Below are 23,312 nucleotides of genomic sequence, written 5' to 3'. Positions count from 1 at the left end.
GTATAATAGGGTTCATTTATTCATTCCACAGACTTCAATTGAGTATTTTCCTTCTTCTGGAAATTGGCCTGGGTCCTGGGAGTATAATGGAGAAGAAAACTGAGTCCTGCCTAGCGGAGTTCTTGGTCCTTTGGCCAGTCATTGTTCAAGAATAAATCCCAAAGCAGAGAGCACAGTGCCCTTAAGAGATAACAACCAGAGCCCTTGGAATCCAGAGGCTGAAGAAACTTACTCTGCTGGGAGGGTCAAGCTCCATCTAGAGGTACAGATTTGAGCTGAGTCTAGAAAGATGAACTGGGATTGTGATAAGCCACAATGAAGCTTGGAGCAGGAATCGGGGGAATGCATTCTCAACAAAGAGGAATAGTATTTTGGATACAAAAAGGCAATAAAAGAGCATCTCAAAACAGGGAAATGCTGCTCCTGAGGAAGGTAGAGCCCAGGAGCTCTCAGCTTATCTACAGTGAGGTGCTGCTCCTGCACTACCTCATTTCACAGGTGACCATCAACTGTAACACAACCGTAGACTAGGTAAATGATTCAAGAGGTTTTCTGATCATAAAAGCGTGTACTTTTATTGTAGCAAATTTATAAAATACACATGAATATAAAAAAAGAAAAGAAAAACCATCCAGAATCTCTCCAGAAAGAACTTTAATATTTTAATGTTAAAAACACATATATTTATTTTCATAAATATTTACTCTGTGTCATTTAAGCCGAGACCTGAAGAATGAGAAGGAGTAGTGGCAGGAGGAGGGGAGGAGCCTCTAGACGGAGAGATGAACTTTGGGAGACCTGAAGATGGGGAGAGGCTGGCTGTGGGGGAAACTGTAAATCCAGGGAGGCTGAAGCACTGAGGGAGAGGGTAGGAGTGGTGGGGACGAGGTTGAAGGTTGGTAGGACCAGAGCATTTGGGCTGCGGGGTCTTCACTGCCCTATTGCCCACATCCATGGGCTATGTATATCTATACTATTAAAAACTTAGGTGACGTCTCGCTCTTGTGTCATCACAAGATGGCCTCCCCCATGTGGTCACAAGATGGCCACACACGTCATCACAAGATGTCCACCACAAGATGGCCACCACAAGATGGCTGCCACAAGATGGCCAGCAGGGGAGGGCAGTTGGGGGCGACCAGGCCAGCAGGGGAGGGCAGTTGGAGGTGATCGGGCCTTCAGGGGAGGGCAGTTGGGGGCATCTGGGTGGCAGGGGAGGGCAGTTGGAGGCGATCAGGCCTGCAGGGGAGGGCAGTTGTGAGCGATCGGGCCATCAGGGGAGGACAGTTGGGGGCAATTGGGCCAGCAGGGGAGCAGTGAGGTATCAATCAGGCTGGCAGGGGAGTGGTTAGGGGGCGATCAGGCTGGCAGGCAGAAGCAGTTAGGAGCCAGCAGTCCTGGATTGTGAGAGGGGTCCCAGATTAGAGAGGGTGCAGGCTGGGCTGAGGGACACCCCCCCCACCCCCAGTGCATGAATTTCATGTACCAGGCCTCTAGTAAGTATATAAGTTCCTTGGTTTATCTTTTCTCACATTGTCTTATTTTTTAAGAAGACCACCCAGCAGCAATGAGGAGAGTTGATTGTGAGCTGGCAGGAATGGAAGAAAATTCTGGTGGAAGATCATGATGGCAGGGGAGAGAAGATATATTCAAGGCAGATTTTGGAAATATGATTGACAAGGCTTAGTGATGGGTGGTGAAGAAGAAATTGAGAATGAATTATAATAGGCCCATATATATTAAAATATGTATAGTTATGTTATATTTCTTAGTTAATGAAAGTTAACTAAGTTAGGATGTTACTAATTTTACTGTGATATATTTCATTTTATCAATGCTTTATCATCACTTGTCACTAAGTCTGATGCTATTCCACCTTTGACCTGGCAAAAAGCATGTTGGTAGAAAGAATTGCTTTACTTATCCCCTCTTTTCTGTGCTTCCTTCTTTCCACACCTCATTCCAGGAGTTTCCATCCATTTGTGGGTGCTGGTCAGAACACCTACCCATATGCCTCGTCCGTGATGTGGGCTTATGGGCAATATGTTGAGTTTGTGGTTGGTGGTATGGGCAATGGGATTTGGGTGAGCAGAGAAAAGGCATCCCCACATGTGCTGGATGCATGGGAAGAGGAAGTGCCTTCCTCGTGGAATGTGCTCTCCAAGTTCCAGACAGATATCCAGTCTCTCCTGACCTACCAGGCTGAATCAGCACCTGGAGGTCAAGCCTTGTTCCAGAAGTCTCCAAGGGTAAATCAGAAAGCCTGTCTGAGTGAAGAAGAGCGAACACCAATCATCGTGAGAACACTATCAAAGCCAAAGTTGATAGTGTGACCTGGAGTTAATTTGGTCTGATCAGAATCATTGGCTGGCGGTGAACTAGAATGATAGCAGTGGGTGTCTAAGTGGTGGTGTTATAGATGGTAATGTTTATTTTTTTTTGCATGCCTCTATATTTTGCAGATTTTCTGCAATGAGTGTGTGCTCTTAAAAAAAAACTGATCTAAATAAAACGGCTTTATAATTGCCAGCGCTATAAAAATTGTAGGTATTGCAAATGGAACAGTCTTTATTGGAAGGAACTGCATTTTTGACTATTTTTAAAGATTCAAATGACAGAGCTTGGAATTCCTAATAATAAACTGCCTGTTTGTGAAAACTGCCTTGACTACTTAGAGGTTTTCTAAGAAAAAACAAATAGAGATTTTACTCAAAATGTTTTAAAATATAAGTAGTATGTCTAGTATATCTAACACAACTTTAACCATATGATTATCATATATATGTTTTAACCACATGATCATTATATATGCCACAGCAGCATATATGTATACAACATACATATTATAATGATATATATGTATAATATATTTTGTAAATATATATCTTTGTATAACTCACACAGTTTAGCTTTGTGTCCGGCATTTAGCTCAGTGTCTCAGTAACTGCTGAATAAATGTTGGAAATGGAAGAAACTTTGTATGTACTATCCTGGACTTTAATTAATACAAATGATAAAGCATAAAATGGTATTTCTTATTTTTAAGTTATCTAACTTTAGAAGTAATTGTAAGCTTTTTAAAAAATAGTTTTATATTTGGGTGGAAGAATCAACTATCTAAGTATAAGAAAAAGATTTGATGTAAGAGCAGTATATCTAAAACAGAGACCAAGGCTTTATTTTACTAAGATCTCGATATGATGCAGTGATTGAAAATAAAGCAATATAATCTTAGGCTGTATTAACATACACACAGTGTCTCCAACAAGAAAGGTAATTGTTCTGCTGTGCTTTTCATTAAAACAAACAAACAAACAAACAAACAAAACCCTGTATGATGTTCTTTGAAGAGGAAATATCTTCACGTGGTTCAAATACCAAAAAGTGTAAAAGTAACATTTACTGGAAATTTCTCCCTCCAATCCTATCTACACCAGCCTGATCCCATCTCCCTCAATGGGTAAGCAGTGGTGGTGGCTCTTGTTTATCATCCTAAGGACATTGTGTAGTTACAAACATTCCCTTCCTTTAACAACAAATGGTAGCATTTTGTGTAATACTCCAAACCTCTATATCCCGTGTTTCTTTTTATTTAATGGAGTATTTCAGGTATTATTTACTATATTTACTACTAGAGACCCGGTGCACAAAATTCGTGCATGGGGGGGGGGCTGTCCCTCAGCCCAGTCTGCACCCTCTCCAATCTGGGACCCCTTGAGGGATGTCCGACCTCCCGTTTAGGCCCGATCCTACCAGGGAGGTCGGACATCTCTCTCACAATCCAAGACTGCTGGCTCCCAACAACTCACCTGCCTCTGCCTCATAGCCCCTAACCGCTTCTGCCTGCCAGCCTGATCACCCCCTACTCACTCCCCTACCAGCCTGATTGATGCCTAACTGCTCCCTGGCCGGCCCGATTGCCCCTAATTGCCCTCCCCTGCCTGCCTGGTCACCCTCAACTGCCCTCCCCTGCGGGCCTGGTCCCCCTCAACTGCCCTCCCCTTCAGGCCTGGTCCCGCCCAACTGCCCTCCTCTGCCATCCTGATCACCTCTAACTGCCCTCCCTGCTGGCCTGATTACCCACAACTGCCCTCCCCTGCGGGCCTGGTCCCGCCCAACTGCCCTCCTCTGCCATCCTGGTCACCTCTAACTGCCCTCCCTGCTGGCCTGATCACCCAAAACTGCCCTCCCCTACAGGCCTGGTCCTCCCAACTGCCCTCCCCTGCTGGCCTGGTCCCCCCCAACTGCCCTCCCCTGCTGGCCTGGTCCCCCCCCCCCAACTGCCCTCCTCTGCAGTCCTGGGTCCCCCCAACTGCCTCCCTGCTTGCCTGATTATCCACAATTGCTCTCCCCTGCTGTCCTTGTCTCCCCTAACTGCCCTCCCCTGCAGGCCTGGTCTCCCCACAACTGCCCTCCCCTGCAGGCCTGGGTCCCTCCCAACTGCCCTCCTCTGCTGGCCTGGTCACCCGTAACTGCCCACAACTGCCCTCCCCTGCAAGCCATCTTGTGGCGGCCATCTTGTGTCCACATGTGGGCAGCCATCTTTGACCACATGGGGGTAGCCATCTTGTGTCTTGGAGTGATGGTCAATTTGCATATTACTCTTTTATTAGATAGGATGTATTCTTCATTTTCAGCTATATAATTTCCCATTGTGTGGTTGAACTCTCTTAACAAATCCCTGGCTACTGAATAATTAGGTTCCTTCCTTTTTTCTCTTTAGACAAAGAAGACTTCAGAATTTTTAAAATGTGTACAAGTATATTTGCAGGATAAATTTCTAGAAATATAATTGGTAAATAAAAGTGTGTATAAGTTTTTAAAATTCTCTGGTTTCTCTTGAAATTTTCTCCCTCACCATTGTCACCACCAGTATGTTCTGAGACATGGAAATCTGTAAGTGAAAACTGGTATCTCAGTGTAGTTTTAATTTCCATTTCTTTTATGGAGGGAGGACACACATGTTTCTAGGTTTATAAGTCATTCATATTTTCTCCTATGTGTACTCTCAGTTATATATTTTGTCTAATTTTATATTATACTGAACATATTTCTGAGTTAAAGGTAACTTCCTTTGTAGGGTCTATTACATCCTACCATCTGGTACCCAGGCATGTGAGAATTTAATGTGGACTAGAAAATATAGGGGGAAATTTATGAAAGAAGGAGGTAATTAACATTGAAAAATGATGCCAAAATCTCCCAGAGGCTAAGGTCAGGCACGAACTTTTCTTGTGAAGGATTCTCCATATTGGGAGTATCTCCTTGGGAAAATATCTTAATTTCATAGGAAGAAATATTTGCATTATGAAAACTCGTGTTATCTTCCACTTTGATAGAAATCATCTCCTTCCCCACAAAGTAATACACATTGTGTTATAGATTCAAGAGCAAGTGATGTTTTTACAGTGGTGTAGTCCAGACTATGTTAGCAAAGTGAAATGAAGCATTGAAGCTATTTTGTTGATTTCTCTGGCTACCAACTACTTCATCTGATATACAGGGTGGAGTAAAAGTAAGTTTACAGTTGTTTGTATGAAAAAAATACAATAATTACTGAATAATAATACACAATAAACCCTGTGTTTCATGTTCCCACAACTGTAAACCTACTTTTGCTGAAATCCTATGCATATGAGTTAACAATTTTTTCAAAGTTTAAAATAACTACGGCAGTCAACTATTTTCCAATATCCATTCTCTCTCTCTCTCCCCCTGTCCCCCACTCTACTGGAATTATTTCTGGACACAAAGAATTTTGTCTTATCTGAAGTCAATATTATTGACCCCCCCTTTGCTGCTAAATATGGTCATGTGATTATGTTCTGGCAATGGGAAGTCAGCAGACATGAAATGTGGTATATCTGAGTCTAGACCTTAAGGATTGCATGTGAGCATCCATTGTGTTTTCTCCCTTCTGCTGGCTGTGATGGAGTTGAGATGGTAGGAGTTGGAAGAACCATCTAGGACTCAGATATGAAAAACATTTAAATCTTGGAGGTAAATGTAAAAAAACATTTAAACTACTGTATGTTTGAGTCTTTTGGTCACAACATGTTAGCCTTTATTCCAACAAGTGCAATGTATCTTTGCTTCATGATAAACTTCTCCCAAATGTAGTGGCTTAAAACAATCATGTAGTAGTTCATGGTACTATGGTTTGTGGATTTGGGCTATGCTTAGCTGAGAAGGCCTTTTACTAGTTTGTCTGGGTTCACTCCCATGACTATGGGTAGCTGGTGGGTTTACTTGGGCATAGCCGGCTCTAGATGGCCTTATTCAAATGACTGGCAGATGCCTGGAGCAATTGGAGCAACTAGACCGTGTGTCTCCAGCAGTTCCCAAGAAGTCCAGGCTTCTTTACATGGTGGCTGGGACTCCAAATGCGGCAAGAGAAAGCAAGCACTGTGAGCCTTCACTGGTCATACCACTGCTTATATTATAGTTGGTAATGTCCCACTGGCTAAAGGAAATCACATGGTCAAACCCAGAGTAAATGTGGGAGGAGACCAGCCAACACTATACATTTCTGGCAGGTTTTGTCAACAGGACTATTGACTTTTGGGCCTGGATAATTCTTCATTGTCCTGTGCCTTGTAGGATGTTTAGCAGCATCCCTGGTTTCTACTTACCAGATGCTAGTAACAGCCCTCTCCACACACCTTAGGTCATGACAACCAACCTTGTCTCTAGATATTGCCAATGATCCCTGGGTGGCAAAATTGCCTTCAGTTGAGAATCACTGGTTTATAGGGAAATACTAATCATTGGGGGTTATTAATGCAACAGTCTACTATATACAACAAACTGATGTAGTACCTCAGAGCATTTTTTTGTATGCTGTATTATTAACCTTACATTATGAGGCTGTGCTGATTATTTCTACTAAGGTGTGTGTTTTTGAAAGACTGTTGTTTGGTTTAGGGATTCAGCCCTTGTTTTCAGAACTTGATGCTATTTGTGATTCTGACTTTTAGACTTAGACTTTTCTAACATGGAACTGACCTTATTTATGAAAAATTATTACATATTATGGTAGATTGGCTTATTATACCCAAATCTTTGTTTTTTTTCTCTGTAATAATACATTTTCCCATTGTCCTGTAACTTACCACGTCTCACAGGAAGCAGATATACATTCTTGTTTCATTGTCTTTGGGCTTAGCCACATGACTTATTTTGGCCAATAGAAGATGGGCATTGACAGTGCCAATTCTGAGTAGAGGTCCTTTCTGTGCTTCTGTCTCCTGCAATGAGAACAGCATGTCCCAGGTAGGAACTAATTATTCTGCCTGATTCCCTCTAGGAGGAGACTTATGGAGAAAACCTGAACTTGACCTGGAATCAGAAAAGAGCTATCACAGCTGACCCATAAATACTGGGCAAGAAATAAAGACTTTATTATTGTAAGACTTTGGTATTTTGGAATTGATTATAGCATTATCATAGCAAAAACCTAGTTAAACAATTTCCATTTAAAATTTTATCAAATCATTTGTATTCATAAAGGATATAACCACTGTAAAAATTAGATTAAGAAATAAAAAAGTCACTGTAATATCACTGACAAATGAAATTATATATATTTTAGACTTCTAGACTTTTTCCATATGTATTAATTCAGTTACTCAGTTATTCCTTCTTTCAACAATTTTGAGCTTCTTACTAAAAATGAGATGCAGCTAGATACAGCAGTGTATAAGATGGACATGTCACTACCCTCAAAGAGATTGTATTCAGCTGGGAAGACAAAATCAATAACTATGAAGCAATTAAACAATTCTGAGAAGTGCTATGAAAGGGGAATACAGTATGCTAGGAGAATATTTAACAAGAGGACGTGATGTAGTCTGAGGTCAGAAAAGCATTCCTTAAGAAATAATGTGCCAAAACCAGTTTGGCTCAGTGGATAGAGCATCAGTTTGCGGACTGAAGGGTCCCAGGTTCGATTCCGGTCAAGGGCATGTACATTGGTTGCAGGCACATCCCCAGTAGTGGGTGTGCAGGAGGCAGCTGGTCGATGTTTCTCTCTCATCGATGTTTCTGGCTCTCCATCCCTCTCCCTTCCTCTCTGTGAAAAATCAATAAAATATATATATAAAAAAAGAAATAATGTAATACATCATAAAATATAATCTTTCAGATATTATACACATACTAGAGGCCTGATGCACAAAATTCGTGCAAGGGGCTCAGCCCTCGCAGCCACAGCAGATGCCTCAGCCCTTGCAGCCCCAGCTTCATCTGGAAGGTCGTCCAGAAGGTCATTTGGTTGTCCGGTCTAATTAGCATATTATGCTTTTATTATTATAGATATAATGTCATACATTATAAACATGTTATTTCTCTTGTATATGTTATAACTATTGCTTAATATGTTTTCTTTAATTGATAATATAAAATGAACAACTTTCCACCTTTTAGCATCTTTTTTGTTGTCGTTGTTAATCCTTACCTGAGAACATTTTTCCATTGATTTTCAGAGAGAGTGGAAGGGAGGGAGAGAGACACAGAGAGATACATCGACTGGTTGCCTCCCACATGTGCCCCAACTGAGGCCAGGATGGAGCTTACAAGCCAGGCACGTGTCCCCAACTGGAATCTAATACTGGACCCTTCGGTCTGAGGGCCAACACTCTACCCATTGAACCAAATTGGCTAGGGCATATAGCATCATTTTAATGGCTATATCATATTCCACTGATATGTGTATATCATGTTGTATTCCACCAATTCCTTGGTGTTGGTCATTTGGGCTCCTTATAAGGAATGTTCTATCAAGGACTCTAGTATGTTTTGAAGATAAATAATTGTGATGAAAATATAAAAAATTATATGCTGTAAAGCAAAATTCTGGAATATATCCTGACCTCATACATCCCCTAATGAAGCTTAATGGAAATATGTGTTTTTGAAATAAAATTTCCCATGCATTGTCAGCTATGTTCAGTTAGTCATTTCTGAAGATCCTTGGGGAAAATTTAGACTATCTTTCTTCGAGATTTATTGGTAGTAGATAGTGGCAGAATGTCAAGGGAAATGATATGTGTATACAACGTTAAAAAACCCAGAATACCACCTCTACTTTTTCAAATCAAGATGTATCTGTTGTCATAATACCATATTGCTGGTTTAGCTTTTTCTCTCTCTTTTTTTTTTTTTTTGTCGGTGTGGTTATTGTTACTTCATCTGTGGCCTGTTTCCAAAAACAACGAGTGAGCCTCCACAAGATAATCACTAGAGTATCTGATTCTTTCATGAGTAATGGGCCAGGAGAATGTACTAAACAAACAGTTTAGTTTGAATGTGTTGCAGGAGATTGAAATTGTCTGTATAAAAATGAAGTATGATAAAACAATAGAACTCACATGATTTGTCTTACACAGGACAACAAAGTCTGACATTCTTATTTTGTTTAGGAAGTAGTAATTTAGAATTGTACATTCAGGAAGGATATAAAATGTAATTTTAGCAGATTAATGTTGTACAGATATAATATGGTGCCTGGGGTTTATAATATGAAGAAATCCATTTACCTTGTGGTTGACTATGAGGTAAACTTGCAAGAATGTGTCCATGTTACACTCATCTACTATGAGAAGTACTTTTGGATTGTAAACCCAAAGGAAAAAAGTGGTAAAAAGGCCTCATGCATTTCAGTTTACTTGGTTAACATAAATGAGACAGAGGTACATTTCTAATTTGGGGAATTATAACATAAGTGGCTACATTTAACCAAATGACCATCAAAAATGGGATTATTTGCGAGGCATCCCCTCGTCTTTTTGGTTAAATTTGATTGACTCACATTATTAAAGCATTTTTGTTCAGAAGAGTAATTGAATTTAATAACCCTCCATTTTAACTTAATGACCTTAAATCAGTCAGTAGTATGATTCAAGGTCATTGAAAAAGATAGTCTTTCAGAGAAAAAATTTCTCTTCTTTTCTAAGATAGCAGATTTTTGCTCTCAGGTCACACAGGAGGTGCATTTCTTATCTCCTTATTTCCTTTGGAAAGATGAGGAAAAATGTTCAGGGACCTAAAAAATCCTGTTCAGTTTAAATAGTGAAATTATGGTTAAGGGGCCTTTGCTACTCAGGTTTACCATCCTTTTCATAAAGCCATCAAATAAACTCAGCTTGTTCTTTCAACAAACGTGTAGTGAGTGCCCTCCAAGTGTCTTCTAGGTCTCAAATTTTTGGAGCTTAAAATCTTTTGAGGTAGACAGGTAAACAAAATGAAGAATTAAGGTATGTCTATGAAAGCAGTAAGAACAGAGTATAGGGATGGAGAAGGAAGGGTGGAGAGAAGAAGGAGAATCAATTTAGACAGGGTGGGGAAGGAAGGCCTCTCAGCTAAAAGCTGGGGGAAGCTGCATTCACAGGGCCTCTAACAGAGTCCAACACATAGTAGAACCTCAATAAACATGTGCAGAATTAATAAATAATTGAATGTGTGAGTAAAAAGCACTTGGGACCAGCTGGAGAGCAAAGAGGGGTCATGATAGAGATTTTAGATTTTACATGTCATGGGAAATCATTTGAAAGTTTTAAGATACAAATAATCTGGATTTTGATTTAAAAGTTTGCCTAACATTACCCTAAATAGCCTAAATGATCCTGAAAAAGAAGAATAAAGCTGGAAGTGCACACTTCTTGATTTCAAAACTCATTATAAAGCTACAGTAAGCAAAACAGCATGGCATTGGCATTAAAACAGACATGTAGACCAATGCAATAGATAGAAAGCCTAGAAATAACCCCTTTAATATGTAGTCAAAGGATTTTAATAAGAATGTCAAGATGGTTCAAAGGAGGGAAGGACAGTCTTTTCAACAAATGGTGTTGAAAAATTGGATAGCCACATGCAAAAGAATGAAGTTGGACCCCTGCTTTACATCATATACAAAAATTAACTCAAAATGAATCAAAGACCTAAATATAAGGCCCCAAAATACAAAATTATTAGAAGAAAACATAGGGGGGAAGTTTCACTGGCTTTGGCAATGATTTCTTGGATGTGACACCAAAAACACAGGTAGCAAAAGTAAAAATAGATAAATTGTACTATATCAAAATTTAAAACTTTTGAGTATCAAAAGACACAATTAACAGAGAAAAAAATCAACTTACAGAATGGGGAAAATTTTTGAAAATTATACATCTGATACAGGTTTAATATCCAGAATATGTAAAGAACACCTACAAATCCATAACAAAAAAACAACCCAATTAAAACCATGGGCTAAGGACCTGAATTAACATTTCTCCCAAGAAGACATACAAATGGCCAATAAGCACAGAAAAAGATGTTTAATATAACTAATCATTAGGGAAATGTAAATCAAAACAACAATGAGATATTATTTCATACTCATTAAGATGGCTACTATTGGAAAAACAGAAAATATCAACTGTTGCAAAGATATAGAGAAATTAAAACACGTGTACACTGTTGGTGGAAGTATAAAATATTATAGCCATTATAGAAAATGGTATGGTGGTTCCTCAAAAAATGACATAGAACCACCATATGATCCAGCAATTCCACTTCCATGAATATATAAAAAAAAAAAATTGAAAGCAGACTCTTTTTTTTTTTTTGAGACAATTTTTTAGTTGTTTAAGATATTTTAGATGCATTTTTGGTTACTTAAAAAAGCAGGGTCTTGAAAAGATATACATTTAAAACATATTTTTATTGATTTCAGAGGGGAAGGGAGAGGAAGAAAGATATAGACACATCAATGATAAGAGAGAATCATTGATTGGCTGCCTCTTGCACACCCCATACTGGGGATGGAGCCCAAAACCCAGGGCATGTGCCCTGACAGGGAATTGAACTGTGACCTTCTGGTTCATAGGTCGACGCTCAACCACTGAGCCATGCTTGCTGGGTAAAAAGATATTTGTACACACATGTTCACAGCAGCATTATTCACAATACCAAAAGGGAAGCAACTCAAATGTCCATTGACTGATGAATAAGTAAAATGTGGAATTACTCAACCTTAAAATGGAAGGAAATTCTGATATCCTTAAAACTGATGAACCTGGAGGACATTATGCTAAGTGACATAAGCCAGTCACAGAAAAGCAAATACTTTATGATTCCATTTATATGGTACCTAGAGTAGTCAAATTCATAGAGACAGAAAACAGAATGGTGGTTGCCAGGGTTTGGAGGGAGTAGTTGTTTAATGGGTCACTTTTAGTTTAGCAAGATGAAAAAATTCTGGAGATTGGTTGCACCAAAATGTGAATATACTTAACACTACTGAAGTGGGCACTTACAATTGCTAAGATGGAAATTTTAATGTTATGTGTATTTTGCCAAAATTTTAAAAACTGTCTAATATGGATGTCCTTAGGCTGAATACATGTAAAAGGTACTCTTCCTCCCTCTTGGAGGAGGCCAGTGAGGCTCTGCCTGGATAAACGGCATGCCAGGTGACCATGTGTTCACATTAGACCTCTCTTGTTTCTGCATGTTGTGCTCACCCGCCCCTCGGACGGAAACTCCCCAGTAGGACCTACTTTGCCCCCTTGAGCTTCCCTTCATGAATGCTTGCCTCTTCCTTAGATGAGAAGGGCAGTGAGATTCAAGTGTCCCTGGGCTGGCAGTTTCAAGAGATCAAGAGCTTAAGAAGACAAAGGTGAAGACCTAGTTGCATAGACTCGGAGAATATCGTCCGGGAGGCTTACTGGTGGTTTAATGACAGTGGCAATGCTTTGGCCTGGGCTTGGGCACATTCTGATTGAACAGATCTATTGGCATCCAAAAGAAGTGCTGCATGGTGACTGGCAGAAGCATATACTAAAACAATTCCTATTGGGTTTCTTTCTAGTTAATCACCCAGCATGACATTATTGGTTTTAATTAGAAATGTGGATATGTATAAGCCAAAGATTTACAAAACTTTCTTGCATCGAGTTTATTCTGGCTTGGGGTACACAGTGCCTAAACCAGTGATGGCGAACCTATGACACGCATGTCAGCACTGACACGAGTAGCCATTTCTGATGACACGCGGCCGCTGAGGTGGCCGCATGCTGAGGATGAAACATTTGCTGCTCCTGAGGATGAAACGTTTGCGAAATAATGTTTTTTTTTTTTTCTCAAAGTGACACGCTACCCGAGTTATGCTCAGTTTTTTGGCGAAGTTTCACACACCAAGCTCAAAAGGTTGCCCATCACTGGCCTAAACTGACCAAAAGTAACCAACTGCCAGTTACTGAGATGACTCAAATATTAATATATCTGGCAGCAATTGGGCCACTTTCTGCACACCTTTCCTCGGACTCTCAGTATCTTATCAATGCATTTAGGCACAGACTTGTAATAGATAACATGTGTTGGAGGGAAAGATACAGAGGGAGAGAGAGGAGAGAAGGAGAGAGAAGGGGGGAAGGTAGAGAAGTGGGAAACATATTTATGAGCCTCTAAATCAGTGGTTCTCACTTTAGTGGTCATCAGGATCACATGGAGGCTTCTTGCCGCACAGACCCCGAGCCCACCGCTCAGTTTCCGATCCGGGTCCGCAGTGGGGCCCAAGAACTTGCATTGGTAACCTGTTCCCCAGAGGTGCCACTGCTGCTGGTCCAGAACTGCATTTTTGCGTACCGCCGCTCTAAGGCAGTGTCTTCATCACAACTGGACAGTAGGTTCACCCTCAGGAGCTTTGGAAACTGCTGTTCAGGCCACACCCTCGACCAGTTAAATCATACGGATTTAAATTTGGAACAGAACCCAGGCAATGGTATTTTTCAGCAGTTCCCCAGTGCTTCCCACAGACCAGCGAAGGTTGAGAACCACAGCCTTAGACCCCTGGAACTCAAATTAAGCTTGGGCGGACCAGCAGCAGTTAGAAACCAGGCATCTCTGGTTAGAAACGTCGATGCTCAGGCCCCAGCCCGGACTGCCGAGTCAGCATCTGTGTCCAACAGGCAAGCTTCTCAAACTTCCACGTGCCTGGGACCTTCTGCAGAGAGCCCACGTATTGTGGAGCACCCTCAGCCCGGACAAATTTTGTAATGATCTCCAAATATCTCATAAATAGGAAACTTGCTACGTGGCTGCCATACTAGACAGAATGTTAAAGGGAGGATTCTTGTTCAGACAGTAGAAAATGCTAGTGACCAAACCTCTGGTCAACACTGATTTTCAATACGTTCAAACACAGTTTTACTACGAGTCTTCCACTTGAAAAGATCAAATAGAGAAAAAGTAGATTAAACGTTTTTAATCTTTATATGGGTGTAGTCCTTATGTTTAAAAAGTGACTTTTGCAATGTGCTTAAAATACCAGTAGTTACCAATCGCTATACCTGTAGCATCAAGAATATCTGCTGTCTCCACACAGAAAAGGCCGCTGAGTGATTCCTTCTGAGTGGCCCTTCTGAAGAATTTGGTCTTTCTATGGTCAGTGGCCTCACTGGCTCACCACATCATCATCATCAAAGTGAGTTTGGCCACCCACTTTTCAGATGCTGTTTTATGAATGTAAAGGGTGATCCAGAAGGGCTAGATCTGAAATTTTGATGTTACCAAAGAAAACAAGGAGTGCCCATGCTGGTAACTAACAGAAGAGGCAGAGAACACAGCAACGGGAGGTGACTAAGTACAGGGGCTCTGGAGCCCAACTGTGTGGGTTCGAGTCCTAGTTCCACCACTGATTAGCTGTGTGTCCTTCCTCATCTATAAAATAGGAATTGTGGTGAAAATAGTCCCTGCCTCATAGGTTGTTGAGAAAATGAAATGAGTTAGTATTTGTCAAGCTCTTGGGTCTGGCCCATTACAGCATAGCAGCTATATGATGATTGTTAAACACACCAGAAAGTAAACATAATAATTTATATTCTTTTGCATAGTTCAACCCCAGGAAAAACCTGAAAGATAACATCTCAAGTTACAGAAAAATGTCCTCTGCATCTGTGGGACTAAGTAATTTTAAATTGCTCCTTTAAGGAGGCATCTCATGCAGAAAGAATCTTTAGGCTCTGCTGCTGGGGCTGAGTCTGTTTGGTGGACAAATTTTCTAAATGGGATGAGACATAACTCTCAATTTCATAGCCAAGTACTAGGAAGTAAGTAATACATCATTTAGAACAGAAATGATAAAAAGGACATAATGAATGAAGAGGAAGGAGTATTTCCAAAAGAGGATAAAAGGGTAATAGTCAATAAGAATCTTAGAAAACCCCCTTCCCTGAAGAGAAGAGGTGGACATAGTGAATTTGGAAAAGAAGGCCTAAAAGGATTCATGTGATTAGGGAATTATTTTTATAAATGCTCTCAACTGACAAAATTAAAAATGAAAAACGTTCCCCTCTCTTAGGTGGGAGGAGATGCTTCTAGCAGCCTTGTACAGAGGGCTTCCCTGGCCACAAGCTTTATGTTTTGGGGCGTGTGGGTCCAAAACGGCTGCTTTCCCCAAACCCAGAGTCTCCATGAAACCACCATGAGCCACACACAAGGATCACATCACATCACCCCAAATCACACATTTCAAATCGTAAAGAGAGCCTGGCAAAGGGCCTCTCTCCCACCAATTAAGGGCTTGCCTGGCTGGTGAGTCCTTCACCTCTTTGATTGGTTCCTTCTCCTTTAGGCTGCCTTTTAAAATCAAAGTGCCCCATCCTTGATTCTCTTCCCTGTCAGCACCCCGCCCTTAGAGATCTCATCTTACCACACAGCCCTTGGCTTTGTACCTCCAGTGTAGAACTCCTTCCTTCCTGAACTCCAGGCTCCTTATACACAAGTATCTATACTTCCTCTAGAACAGTGGTTCTCAACCTTCCTAATGCCGCGACCCTTTAATACAGTTCCTCATGTTGTGGTGACCCCCAACCATAAAATTATTTTTGTTGTTACTTCATAACTGTAATTGTGCTACTGTTAATGAATCGTAATGTAAATATCTGTGTTTTCCGACGGTCTTAGGCTCTACAGCAGCGGCAAAGGGCCTGGCAAAGGGTCTGTCTACCACCAATTAACGGCCTGCCTGACTGGTGAACCGCTAGCAGGGTTCAATGTATTTAGCTATTACATGTTAGCTATTACAAGTCTGTGCCTAAATACATTGATAATACATTCGAAAATAACTTTATGGTTGGGGGTCACCACAACATGAGGAACTGTGTTAAAGGGTCGCGGCATTAGGAAGGTTGAGAACCACTGCTCTAGAATATCTCGCAGTTATCTCAAACCTGTCATGTCCTAAACTGAACTTCTGATCTTTCCCTAGAACCCGTTCCTTTTAAAACTCAGCTGATAGCAACATCAGCCTTCCAGTTGTCCGAAGCAAAAACCTTGGAGTCATTCCAAAGTCTTCTCTGTCAGAGCCCATAGTCAATCCATCAGGAAATCCCGATTCTGAAATGATCCAGAATTTGACCACTTCTCGGCACCTGTGCGGCTACCACTCTGGGCTGAGCTGTTATTGTATTTTACCTGGATTATTGCAACAGCCTCCTAAACTTTTACAAACATTAAGCAGGTCACACCACTCCTCCGCATGCCTTCACATTTTACTCAGTAAAAATGAAAGTTTATAGCCTTCCATGGTCTGGCCAACCCCCCTTGCTACCTATCTGATATCTTCTCCTGCTTTCTGCCTCCCATATTGGCTTCCTCAGGCATGTTCCACCTCAGGGCCTTTTACTGGTGGTTCTAGCCGCCTGGCGCACTCTTGACTCAGGTAATCACACGGATAACTCCCTCACCCCTTAAAGTCTTTACTCAAAAATCATCTCAATGAGACCTCCTCTGACCACTATAATTACAACTGTAGCCCTCCCTCCACATTCCCAGTCCCCCTTCCCTGCATTATCTTTTGTTTTCCTTAGCACTTTTACTCTTCCAATATACTGAATAATTTATTTATTATCTGTCTCCCCTTGCCAGAATGTAAGTGTCATTAGGTCATGGAAATTTAACACAGTATTCATAAAGTAGGTACTTGATAAATATTTGTTGAAAAAGACGAATTGCTAATTGGCTTGCCTCTCACTTTAGTGTTCAGCAGTCCTGCTGAGGCAGGGAATACCAGTAACTTGCCAGGTCATCAGAAGAGTGTTTTGTATTTAAAAGACTGAAAAAAAAATGATGTAATGAGTGCTGGGTGTTGACCCTGTCCAGGCCCATGCCAAGTCCCTGCTGGCTTCTCCCTCCCGGCCCACATGCTCGTTTGTCCTGTCAAGCACCTTCGGTACTGATGCTAGTCCTAATCAAGTTCCCCTCATGTCAATCTCATCAGGCTCTGGTACTTTCTGTCCAACCCATTGCAGATGTGTATACTCGTCTGTGACACCAACCAGCCTTATTGCTGTGGCCAGCCCCTGGTCCAGTGCTGGGCTAGAAAAGTGTCTGGCATGAAGAAGAGACTCCGTGCATGTTAGTTTCTCATATCTTTTCTCTTAAGATGATTTCTGATGGCATATGAAATAATCAAGGCAATGCCCATTAAGTATGACCTCAGAAGAGTGCAGTATAATTATAATAATAGCAAATGTTTATTTACCACCTACAATTTTCCAGGTGGTATTCTGCCATTTATGTGTATTGATTCTTTTAATCATTTCAACAAGCCTATGAAATATATTCTGTTGTTACTCCATTTAACAGACTTGTCAGGGTTTCACATACATGGCCAGTAAACGAGAGAAGTGGAACTTGAACTTGGACAGTCTGTCTTCAGAGCCCACACCCTTAATCACTACGCTATACTGCCTGCTAGGTCATTGATCTCCTGCAGTGCAGGTACTACGTAAGTGTCCATGTGTGCCCTCCACACGTGACTGCTGTGAATAGCAGCGCTATGATTTTGTGGCTCTATCTTACATTGCATTGGTGCAAATCCACAATTTATGAATCTCCTTTATCCTATTTCATTACTTAATCCCTACCATGCTATGTGCCAGGTGGCAGAGATGCCTTCAACATACCCATGGAGAGGGAGCTAAAGCTAAGGGGACCAACTTATGGTTTGAAATACGCACAAAAAAAGGAAAATTGACATTGCAATTTGTTGAATTGCAGATTATACAGAATAAATAACATGCCCTTTGAAAGTTTCAAATCTTACATTTGAGGATTCTTTTATAAGCTGGCAATAGGCAAAAATCAATTTTTTATAGCAGAAATCTGTTTTGGAATTCATTGCTGCCTTTGGGGAATGGAACTGTTCAATTCTGCCTCCGAGGCGTGGCCAGACCACCCATGATCTCCACCTTCTTTGTAGATTCTGGATAAAGCTCTTTATAATGAGACCCCTTTTTGTGCAACAATAAAATGTTTCAGAGCAGAATGTTAGAGCTCAGGCTTTCTTTAAGTAGTGGTATCTTGTGTTGTTGACTTTTAAAATAATTTCTAGTACAAGCAAGAACTGTGTCTTAGAAGATTTGCCCCAGAGAGCTCATGAACAGGAATGATGGCTTGCACCAGTACTTTCTGGAAAGCAAATGGATTTTAATGTGAACCCAGAGAGGGGTCAGACCACACTGACATATATTTTCTGGTTTCTGGTCTTACCTCCACTGCCATTATGGACTGCATTACACAACCCTCTGACCCAAAGCCCAGCCATGCGAGCTTTTTATCAGCTCATAGAGTGGTCTCTGCACAGCATGGTTCCCACCCAGGGCTTAGAGACCAGTGGGCAGTCAGACCTCAGGCTGTGGGCACCGACACCCAGACCCTGAGTTCTAATCTGAAATAGAATTGCGCTATCACTGTGGTTCAATCAAATCTCTTGTCTGATTTCAGTCTTGGACACTCCAGGATGGTAACTTTCAGATATGATTGATCCATGATGTCTGGTAGACTGATGATATGATAATGTAAATTAAATACATTTTTCACGTGTTTCGTGTGTGTGTGTGTGTGTGTGTGTGTGTGTATGTGTGTGTATGCCACTGTAGAAGGAAGTTGGGAAGAGGTATTAGCTTTTTCTTCCAGTTTAGCAGAACATAAGCTAAAAAGAAAATTTCTCAGGAAGTGATGCCCACCACCCACTCAGATTTTTAATCTAAAATTTTAAGCAAGAGTCATTTATGTGTCCTCTCTTTCACTCACAGCCAATGTCCAATCAAACATTAAGTCTTATCTTCTCTATTTCCAATATATTTCTTGAATGTTACCATTTCCATCATATTCACCGACATGATCATACCACATGCTGAACCCCTAACTGGTTTTCTGCTCCCCTTCCATACTCCATAAAGCAGCCAGAGGGATCTCTTTAAAGCCGTATTATTTGCTCTAGTGTTTTTCCTTTGCAATCAGATTAAAATCCAGACCCCTTACCATGGCCTGCATCATGCCTGCATCATGCCTGCATCACGCCTGCATCATGCCTGTTGCCTGCCTCTCTCTTCCCCTCATCTCTCTCCACCTCAGGCATAGCAGGCTGGTTTTTGTTTCAAGGCTTTTACATTGATGTTCGCTCTGCCTGGAAGGCTGTCCTAGATATCCACACCACTACTTCTTTCTTTTCTTTCAGGTTATACTCAAATGTCACCTTCTTCTTTTTTCCTTTAAAAATATTTATTTTATTTTAAAATAATTCTTTATTGTTGAAAATATTACATATGTCCCCTTCACCCCCCGCATTAACCCTTTTCAGTCTGCCCCCCCCCCCCAGTCTCCTCACTCCCTGCCCTAGGCCTTCAGCACCCTATTGTCTGTGTCCATGGGTTATGCATATATGCATACAAAGTCTACGGTTGATAACCTCCCACCCATCTACCCTCCCCTGCTTTCCCTCTGAGATTCCACACTCTGTTCCATGCTTCCATGTCTCTGGGTTCATTCCATTCATCAGTTTATTTTGTTACTTAGATTCCATTCAAACCATCTGGATTCCTCCCCCCGAGGGTAGGGAGTGTGTCAGCACTGTTCACTACTTCACCTGCACCGTGCCTTCCACATAGGCGGTGCTGAGGAAATGAATGAATGAATTCCTGGATCCCAGCTGGTTTGGATACTTGTCATGGGTGAACATCTTGAGCATTCTGTGCAATGGGCACTTATAAACTGCCTTGCACTGCAGCCACATGGTGATAATAAGCACACGGGGTTGTAGTTAATTTATTATTATTTTACAATTTTCTACTCACAGTTTATCCCCTTATTTTCTGTGCCTGGGATAAATAATTCCCTCTGTTCTGCTGTTAGTATGGTTCTGGAAAAGAAATAGTCCTCCTTATACCATTGAGGGTAGAAGACAGGGTCAGCTGACACAGAAAACACAAAGTGTCTGAAAAAACAGGGAGGTACAAAGAAGGATCACTAGAACTTACAGAGATAAAACACTCTTAGTATGTAAGAAATTAAGTGTAGGAATTTTGCAGAGCATTTTGGAAGAAGTATCTGCATCAGGCAGGATAGGTTAAATTATGCTGCAGTGACAAACAGCACAAAAATCTCAGTGGCTGAACACAACAAAAGTATTTTTGCACCCATGGTACATGTTCAAAGTGGGATGATAAGAGACTTCTGCTTATTGTAGTTACTCTGGGACCCAGGCTCTACCTCAACATATGAGTTTGCATTTGTTGGGTCAGGAAAAGAGAACATGGTGAAGAATGCTCTAGCTCTTAAAGACTCTACTTGGAAATGACACATCATTTTTACTTACATTTTAATGAGGTAACTTTAAGAGGTCAGGGAAGTATAATCCTATCATCTGACTTAAAGGAGAGCTGAAATTATTTGAGGAACTACTGTGAGGATGATCTCACCATCCTAGGAGTACAATTGATTAAAAAGTTGTAGTCAGTTGAATGTTGAACAGTTATGAATATACTAGTGGCCCAGTGCACGAAATTTTTGCACGGGGTGGGGGTGGTTCCTCAGCCCGCCCTGCACCCTCTCCAATCTGGGACCCCTCGAAGAATGTCCTACTGCCGGTTTACAGGGATCGGGCCTAAAGCGGCAGTCGGACATCCCTCTTGCAATCTGGGACTGCTGGCTCCTAACCACTTACCTGCCTGCCTGCCTGCCTGATTGCCCCTAACCACTCTGCCTGCCGGCCTTCTTGCCCCCAAATGCCCTCCCCACCAGCCTGATCACCCCCAACTGCCCCCTGTGCCAGTGTGCTTGCCCCCAACTGCACCGCCTGCTGGCCTGCTTGCCCCCACCCTCCCTCCCCACTGGCCTGCTCGCCCCCAACTGCCCTCCTGCTGGCCTGCTCACTCCAAACTGGCCCCCCCTCGCTGTCCTGATCACCTCCAACTGACCCCACTGATGGCCTGCTCGCCCCCAACTGGCCCCCCCTGCTGGTCTGCTTACCCCCAATGGCCCCGCCCTCCACCAGCCTGATCACCTACAACTGCTCCCCCCTCTTGGCCTCTAACTGCCTCTTCCTCCACCATGGCTTTGTCCAGAAGAACGTCCGGAAGGTCTCCTGGAAGGTCTCCCAGTCTAATTAGCATATTACCCTTTTATTAGTATAGATAGAGGCTTGGTGCACGGGGCGGGGGGGGGGGGGGGCGGCTGGTTTGCCCTGAAGGGTGTCCTGGATTAGGGTGGGGGATCTGCTGGGGTGCCTGGCCAGGCTGGGTGAGGGGCTGAGGGCCGTTTTCAGGCTGGCCACACTCCTTTTAGGGTGGGGGTCCCCACTGGGGTGCCTGGCCAGCCTGGGTGAGGGGCTGATGGCTGTTTGCAGGCTGGCCAAGCCCCCCAGTGGGCACTCTCACCCCATGAGGGTGTGGCCAGCCTGGGTGAGGTGCTGAGAGCTGTTTTCAGGCTGGCCACACCCCCTTCAGGGTGGGGGTCCCCGCTGGGGTGCCTGGCCAGCCTGGGTGAGGGGCTGATGGCTGTTTGCAGGCTGGCCATGGCCCCCCGCGACCCAAGCTCCCAGACCCTCCTATTTTGCTTTTTTTTTTCAGAGCCTCCTTGAGCAGAGGCCAGGGCCGGCTGGAAGCAGGTTTCTGGGATTTATTTATCTTCTATAATTGAAACGTCGTAGCCTCGAGCGGAGGCCAGGGCTGGCCAGGGCGGGTTGGAGGGAAGCATGGCTTCCTCCATTGCCAGGGCCAACCCAAGCCTCCTGCTTGCTCCAGTTCCGTGGCCACCGCCATCTTGGTTGGGTTAATTTGCATACCTGCTCCTGACTGGCTGGTGGGAGTGGCTTGTCGGTGTAGTGGAGGTACTGTCAATGTGCATGTTTCTCTTTTATTAGATAGGATAAATATATACAGTAGATATACACACTGGCAAATGTATAAATATGTACAGTGGTTACACACAGTAAACACATTATGCTGATATGGTCCGATGATAAATGAAATATAATACTATGGAAGAAGAACAGTAAAATTGGGTCTTAAAAAAAGAAAAATATGGATTGAATTTGATCAGAAACTATCTTTGTTATCAGCCCTCCTCAATTGGAGTTGTGTGAGAGATCAAATCTCAAATGTTTTATGCATCTACAATGTTACTAGCTATGTATCCTTGGGAGAATTGAAAGAATAGTCTCTCAGATAATTTTCTGAAGAGTTTAACTCTGTCATGAAGCTCTGGTTGGAATAAAGCTGCTTATCATACATATATAAGGTTTTCACCAAATCCTTAAGTAGGAGGGCCTGGTAATTAATATTACAACCCCATTGAATATGATTTGAGATTACTTTTGCATAATGATGCTAAAGTTACCTAAAGTGAACTATACATAATTTTCTACTCATTATGTGGATTCAGTGATCTTTTTTATATCCATCTTCTTATATGTGCTCTGTTGCTATAACTTATCAACCGTACTTTCTAAATTTTATTCAAATTTATCAAATCCACTGTTACTACTAACTTGTCTAAGAAACCTCTAAATCTCATTTTAGTTATAACAATAGCCATCTAATGCACTATTGAAAACCCCTCCCCAACCCAAATCAGTTCATATTTTGCAGCCAGAGTGCTTTTCAAAATTATTTCATCACACACAGACACACACACACACGCCCCCCTAAAACAATCTTTAGTGACTTTACATTGAAGATCAAGATCCTTAGCTGAGTCTACAAGACCTCAGTTGTCTGGCTCTTATCTTCCCCAGGCTCCTGTTGCACCACCGTCTCCCTCATTTTTTGTGCTTCCAGCATAATTCCATTGCCTCTTCCTCTCTTTTGATTAGAATAAAAATGTACATGGTTAAAAAAATCAAATAATTCTGAAAAGCTTATAAATGTAAAAACAATATTCCGCCTCACCCAAGAAGTAATTTATTTTAACTTTTAGCTACCTCCTATGATACTTATGGTCACATCTATAAAATAAAAGGTTAGTATGCAAATTGGTCACGATGCCCT

The sequence above is a fragment of the Eptesicus fuscus genome, chromosome 8 (assembly GCF_027574615.1).
Source record: "Eptesicus fuscus isolate TK198812 chromosome 8, DD_ASM_mEF_20220401, whole genome shotgun sequence".
NCBI lineage: Eukaryota > Metazoa > Chordata > Mammalia > Chiroptera > Vespertilionidae > Eptesicus > Eptesicus fuscus.
Note: the sequence above shows the minus strand (reverse complement) of the source record.